At 32.3% G+C, this 7,244-nt stretch overlaps 1 pseudogene; it reads left to right on the top strand.

The window, feature by feature from the left end:
- Window positions 1-2,384: 2,384 nt before the first annotated feature.
- Window positions 2,385-7,025, top strand: LOC143587860 (protein trichome birefringence-like 38; annotated as a pseudogene).
- The last annotated feature ends 219 nt before the right edge of the window (window positions 7,026-7,244 follow it).

The raw sequence follows: 7,244 nt of genomic DNA, 5'->3' as shown, positions 1-7,244 counted from the left end.
TATATCAAGGACAAGAAGTCCTCTATGAAGCCTTGCCTTACAAGGTCTGAAACCTCACCGACCGGTATCGGAGAAGTAACTACCAAAGGTAACAAGGGGTATTATATTATATATATGTTGTACCACCATAAATAAGTATTAATAAGACCATATGAACTAATTATAATGAAAGATTAAACTCAGTTTGACTTTTGGAAGTCAAACACTCAAGAACACTAAAAATAACAACCTTGAATCTTTGATGTTTGAGAGAGTTTTGGGAGTATGAGCAAGTGTAAAATGAAGGAGATAGTGGTGTATATATAGGGTAATGTTGGTGGTCAAATATGGGTGTGAAACACAAGAGTTTTCATGCAAAAAGGGTCAAGACAAGACACAAGACAACAAAAATCGTCCAAAAAAACGTGCAGACTACTCTAGGTGTCGCGCGACTACCTTCCTTTCCCTGACCACGCAGCGCGGCGTGCCCAGGGGGGTTGGCCCAGCTCGTCTGGTGTGGTTCGTTATGCGTCCGGAAGTTCGTTTTTGATGTATTTTGATCGTTTTAAAGCCGTTTTCGAATCCGCAAAAAGGGTTTTTCAAATTGAACAAATGTGAATGATTTAGTAACATAAAATCCAATATTTTATATATTTGAAAAGTTCGGGATATAAATCGGGTCGGTTTACATGATAAACGAGTACACAAACGAATACAAATAGGACCCGAAATTGACGAATGTCACACTCGTCGCTCCACATATGGATATTCTATATTCTTGGGTTGAAACCTCATCTCATGGAGTGCAAAGAAACAACCTACGATCTCCCGGTCTAGTTGTGAATCCGAATATCGGGCCATGGCCAATACTTCTGCCGAAATTATTTTGATTACGCACTTACTGCGTGAGCTTCATGCTTTACCTCCGGATCGTCCAACCATTTTATGTGACAATCGGAGTGCTTTATTTCTCACTCAAAATCCAGTCTCCCACAAACGTGCTAAACATATTGACTTAGATTATCACTTTATTCATGAACTTGTCTATTCGGGGAAACTACACACTAAGTTTATACCAACTAAGCTTCAGGTGGCAAATATATTCACTAAAAGTTTGCCTCGCTCGCAGCTTGAATTCTTTCAAAGAAAGCTTTGTCTTGGACCGCCACCGTCTCGCTTGAGGGAGAATATTAAACCTACAACCCTTTAGTTTCCCTTACTTAATGTTCATTTATGTATTTCATTAATTATTGTATTTACTCTTTGTAATTATATTTGTATAAATATATGTCTCCATTCATTTGTGGAGATAAGGAAATACAATTATCTCAATATTTATAGTGTTTTCCAACTTTTGGTTGAAAACTTGGGATTTATTTTTCTCAACTATTTCAAGTTATTACATAAAACATATTTTGAAAAACAAGTATAAAATTTAATTGTTTAAACCAGCAAATTAAGCTAATTAATATGCTATAGGTTGATCAAAACACGATTCATTTTGGTTAATGTATTCGTGAGTTCGACTGATCCAAACTTGTTTATACTAAATCCAAACTTTTTCATGTAAAATTCTTGATATCATTTTGCTAACTCAAATGCAGTTCCAATTTTCCATGTCCTATTATCCCGGGAATATCTTGAGTTCTAGTTTTTTTTATTTGAAAAGCCAATTTAATTCAAACCAAAAGAATTACCACTTACAAGATAAAAATAGTCCAAAACCAAACAAAAGCAAAAACAAAAACAAGAAACAAAATCAAAACATGCATCTAATTAAATTGGAAAATTCACAAAGTTTAACTGGCTCCATTTTTCCCACTCTAAGCACGTTCTTTTGCTTCTTAATTTGCTTCACCCGTATGAAGGATGCAGAGTTGATGTCGCTCACCAACTTTGATAATACAAATGGAATATTATTACAAATACAATCGTTTCTAAATAGTCATATCATCCAACAAGTTATCGCCGATATAGCTTGCACCGCAAGACACAACTCCTTGTTCTTTATGTTCTTACTTGGATATTCAAGAATTTCTTCCACTGAATCGTAACTTGTTGGATTCAAATTCATTCTTTCCAAATTTTCTTTTATTATTCATAATAACAATTTATATAATATTAATGCATGTGATTCATAAGTTTTCTTAGAATTATTAAATACTTGATCTGCATCAATGAAATACTTAATCCGCATTAATTAAAGGCAAAAACTTACGTAACTTTTAATTCTAGTTGAGCTTGCCAAATAATTGAACTCGTGGTTTAGCTGTTTGTGATCCAGATCGATCACAATGCTCCTTCAAACAAAGTCAACGATCTCTCTCACCTTCTTTGTATATATATAAAATTATAAATACATACACATATACATAAGAGATATATTTGTGTGTGTAATCTATTAGTGATGGGTTTGGAATTGAAGGAGGATGTTGGTGTGCAATTGTTGTTATTTTGTGTGCACTTGTGTCAAGAACAACATCAAATGGTGGTGACAAGTGCAACTTGTACCAAGGAAGTTGGGTGTACGATGAGTCGTATCCTATGTATGATTCATCGAAATGTACGCACATGCAAAAGGAATACGACTGCGTCAAATATGGTCGCCCGGATCGAAGCTACCTAAAGTACCGATGACAGCCCGACCATTGCAACTTGCCGAGGTATGTATCCAAGCCTTCTCTCCCCATACATACATTTATTCATACACATATATAAAATACACGCACGAGCGGAACCAAGTGGTCAAGAGTGTCCACTGACGTCATCAGAACTTTTTGGACATTTATGAATCATAAAATTGCGGTTTTTTTTATATGATGACCCGACTAAAAGATTTTGGTTCCGTAACTAAATACACAGAAATAGTGTTGAGGCTAAGATTTGAGACTTTAAGAATAAATTTAGTTTGAACCAACGTTTTAGTTGTGTCAATTGCTTAGGAGATCTACAATCTGTTTGGAGCTAGTGTCACAATATTCATGTGTGATGGTTATGCCAAAACTCTTTATATTGTTTGCGTTGTCTAAAATGAGTACAAACAAGACAACAACTTTTTCTTGGACAAAATGAATATCATTCTCAATATCTTTCTACATCAATGGAATAAAGGGTAATTGAAAGGTGTATCTCGTTAACATTACAATGTAACTCAAGTTACATATTATGAAGCAAACTTAATTTCTGTTAGTCTATTCACTATCTTAAGATATCCAACCTTAACTCTTGATTTGGAGATACTAACTTAACATTTCGATAACCAAAATCTTGACATGCTACTCACTCTACATCAATAAGTTGTTAGATACACAGAATTGTGGTCCATTATTTATCCTACCCTAGTTTAGGAATGACATGCTTGAGAGAATATAAGTGTGACACTTGTGGATTATGTGTGTATAAACATATATAGTAGATTGAGGATCCTTGTTTATGATCTTAGTCGGCTATAATTTCCTTGCTTTAACTGAAAAACTTTTAGTTACTAACCAATCCCAAAAACTGTCTTGAAAAATAATGCTACAAATTAAAAAATTTTCAAACTACAATAAGTTCAAAATGCCATGAATATCACATACACACCATAATCACTATCATAAGTCGTCAATAGGATAGATCAAGGCCAATATGGTAGGTTGAACAAGGGATGAAAAGACACATAACTATATATTAGAATATTAAGGGAGTGTTTGGGATTCCTTATTTTTACCCCCTTAATTCCTTATAACTTATAGCAATAAGTTATAAGTTACAATTTTGTAACTTATCAATTTATCCTCTCATATAATAACTAATCCCAAACACTTTTTTTGAACATTTTATAAGTTATAAGGAGTTAAAAATAAGGAATCCCAAACACCCCTTATGTAGTTTTTTTAAAGTTACATTATATTATTATCAATATATAGGGTTAGGTTAAAATACAAAGTAAACAAAAAATGAGAAGTGTGAGAAGTAATCCATTGATCTTTAATTTGAATAGTTGTGATTAATTTGAGAATAAAAAAAATGAGAAGTGTGAGAAGTAGTCCTTTGATCTCTAATTTGAATAGTTGTGATTAATTTGAGAATAAAAAAATGATAGAAAGCCCATATATGGAATAATCTATATTTGTTGACATTCTCTCTCCACATGCAAATCACATGTCAATTCTAGCATCATTTTAAAACTTCGATAATTTTTTTATACGGCAATTTTTTTAACAAAACAATTCACTATAATAACAAGCATTTTTTTATCTTTAATATAAGTATCATATCGTTGTAAAGAAAATTAAAAGAAAATTAATGGGTTTTTATACATTGTGTTATTGGTTTGCCATTGTGTTTTTTTTTAATTGAGTTTTCTGCATTGTGTTGTAGGTTATGGTCACTTTGTTTTATAATCGTTACACATATTAAAGATTAAATTTAAAACAAAAGGTACATCATTGTGTCTTTTGCTCATCATTGTGTCTTTATGCTCATCATTTTTTCTATTATTCGTTATTATTTCTTTATACTCGTTATTGTGTTTTAGTCATTGTGTATTAATTTTAAGGTAATTGTATATTATGTATTTACCATTGTGTTTTACGTTTCAGATCATTGTGTAATAATACGTATTCACAAGTGTGTTTTACGTTTTATGTTATTGTGTAATATGTATTAAACATTGTGTTTTATGTATTAGATATTGTTTTTATTTTATCATTATATTTGCATATTAAAATTACACAACGATGTTATTTCACTATTACAATTTACAAATTTCATCACTTTTGAAAAAAGAAACACAAAGATAAGCATAAATACACAATGATAAATAGAGAGACACAAAGATGAATATAAGACACAATGATAAATAGAAAGACACAATGACGTAATTTTTTTTATTTTATAAAACAAAGTCATACTCATATTAAAGCTAAAAAAACGTTTGTTATTATGGTGAACTTTTTTTTAAATGTCATACGAAAAAATTATAAACGTTTCAAAATGATTGGGGAATTGACATGTGCTTAGCATCTGACTAGAAAAAATATGTGTTTTTCCTTAATCTTTCCTCTTTTGGTCCTCACTTAACACATGACAATCAACAATGGCTTCGCATCCTTCTCATATTTGTTAAACTTTGTAGAATAACTCAATCCATATATATATTTAGAATTAGATAAGACTCTACCTTTTAAAGGTGTGTGCATTCAAGTTTCGTGGATGTTCTTAATAAGGGCATAACTTAGGAGTATATTAGAGAGTCAGTGAGTTGTTATGAAGAAAAAAATATGAGTTTACATATAATTCATTCTTACTAATTATTGCATGCAATTTTACTTCCAGATTTGACGCCAAAATTTTTTTGAGAAAAATGAGGGGCAAGAAAATAATGTACATTGGTGATTCGATTAGCTTAAACCAATGGCAGTCGATGGTGTGCCTTCTTCATGCAGCCTTGCCACCACACTCCAATATCACAACAAAAATCGTTAACCCGATTACCACTGTAACGTTTGAGGTTATAATCAACTCTTTTTAAACTATTATTCATAATATATATTCATTCATTTCATATAACATACATGTTTTAGAAAGTTACTGAACATATATACTATTATGTCCTTTAATTTGTAGGATTTTAAAGTTTCGGTTTCGATGTTCTGGTCTGAATACTTGGTTGACATTGTGGAGGAGAATTTTGGCCGGGTTTTGAAGCTAGATTCGATCACAAGCGGAGATGTATGGAAGCGTTACGATGTTTTGATCTTTAATACGTGGCTTTGGTGGGGCCGTGCTGGAAAAAAGCAACCATACGTGTATACGTTATATGGTTGTTTACATGTGATTACATAATGGTAGATAGTTTACCAGTATTATATATAATTGATGCAGGTGGGATTATATCAAAATAGGTGCGAGTGTAAAGAAGGATATGAATCGGATGGTTGCATTTCGTGAAGCTTTAAAGACTTGGGCGAATTGGGTCGATGTGCATGTAAACACTAAGAGAACCCAAGTGTTTTTTCAAGGAGTTTCTCCATCTCATTACTAGTAATATTTTCTTACTTTCTAGTTTTTAAACGCATTATATATAAGCATATAGTACGTATACGCTTTACTATTTTCATTATTGTCTTAGCTAGAGAAAACAAGTTTCCCTAAATTCTAACATAAAGTTATTTAAAGTCTGTTAATATTTATAATAACGTCACAAACAAATTAACTGTCTTATTAATTACGAGAAAAAGATATTTAGGGTGTAAATTTCTAACATAACATGAACCTAACATGCTATCTATTGGTTTGAGTGTCTAGATGAGTTTCAGTCAAGTAGTATAAACGAGAGTTGACATGGTAGGTTTGTAGGATGGCATGTGTGTGCGTACGTATATACGCATAATTTCAAAACGCAAACTAAAATTTCATTTTATATCAACATTTAAAAGTTTGATAGCATTACTTATATATAGTTTAATATAAAAACAATAAAAAAATCAGGTTAAACATGCCGTATTCGTGTTAATCCAGAAAAACTCGTGCCATATTCAAGTTCATGTCTATGCAATGCTCAGGTAATGTGTCATGTCAGGGTTCTTCACAATATTTTGGGTTTGTATAAGATTCGACCCATTAACCCGAGGAGATGACCCGTTTAGCACCCTAGAAATGTTACAAAACAAGAAATTAAGTATATAATTTAATAAAGAATCTAAATATTTATGATTATTTTGAAGTGTTTTTTTTATCTAGATATTGAAGAAATGAATCAAAACTTGTGCAGTGGGGCAGAATGGAACGAGCCGGGTGTGACAAACTGTGCTAAAGAAACGATTCCGATAAATGAATTTATGTTCAATGGCAGCATGCCGCGTGCTGAGACGGTGATTGAAGAAGTTCTGAGTGGTATTAAAAAACCAGTGTCATTGCTCAACATAACCAGGTTGTCTCAGTTGAGAAAAGATGGACATCCAAGCAGATTCAATAGCTTTAGAGGAATGGATTGCACACATTGGTGTGTTTCTGGAGTTCCAGACACATGGAACCAGCTTCTAGCAGCTGCTCTAGTTTGAACACCTATTTTTTGGACATTATTTTGGGACTAATAATAGTTATTAGTGCAAAAACTTAAAGATACTTGGTTAGTTGGTGGTTACAACTTTTTGAAATAATGTACTGTTCTTGTAACTTGTTATTGGCTTTTAGATCGCATGAGTTGTGGATGGATGTTGGTTAAAGAAAAGCACAACCATGTCATTGTCATGTAGGTGGAGGAAAATTAACGAATTAAC

This window comes from Bidens hawaiensis, unplaced genomic scaffold (assembly GCF_021521415.1).
Source record: "Bidens hawaiensis isolate Kalapana, Puna unplaced genomic scaffold, B.hawaiensis_p1.1 tig00035906_1, whole genome shotgun sequence".
NCBI classification, from domain to species: Eukaryota; Viridiplantae; Streptophyta; class Magnoliopsida; order Asterales; family Asteraceae; genus Bidens; species Bidens hawaiensis.
This window is presented reverse-complemented; position numbering and strand designations above follow the sequence as displayed.